Raw genomic sequence first — 355 nt, 5'->3', positions numbered from 1 at the left:
TCGCACCGACGCATCTCTACCGCGCTCCACATGCTGGGGTGCCAAGGGCGGTGTTTTAGAGAGGGTGCGAGGGGCAGCAATTCATACGGGAGAGCTGACAGTTCTTTGATGCGAAAATGATGCCCCGATTTTTACTCCAGAGTGCACAACCGAAGAAAGATTACGCCGTTTAAAAAAAGAGAAACTTAAGCCCAGATGATAATAGTAACGAGCCAAGGAGACAAGGTAGAGGGAAGCCAGTTTTACAACCAGAAAAGCAATCTCTGAAGGCCTCGAGCAGCCTATCGGGTCCGAGCGAGTGGAACTGAGTTCCTGATAAATCATGAGTGGTGGATGATCTCTGCAGCTAAGGGCG

This window comes from Egretta garzetta, unplaced genomic scaffold, assembly GCF_000687185.1.
Source record: "Egretta garzetta isolate BGI_Z169 unplaced genomic scaffold, ASM68718v1 scaffold16, whole genome shotgun sequence".
Classification (NCBI taxonomy): Eukaryota; Metazoa; Chordata; class Aves; order Pelecaniformes; family Ardeidae; genus Egretta; species Egretta garzetta.
Note: the sequence above shows the minus strand (reverse complement) of the source record.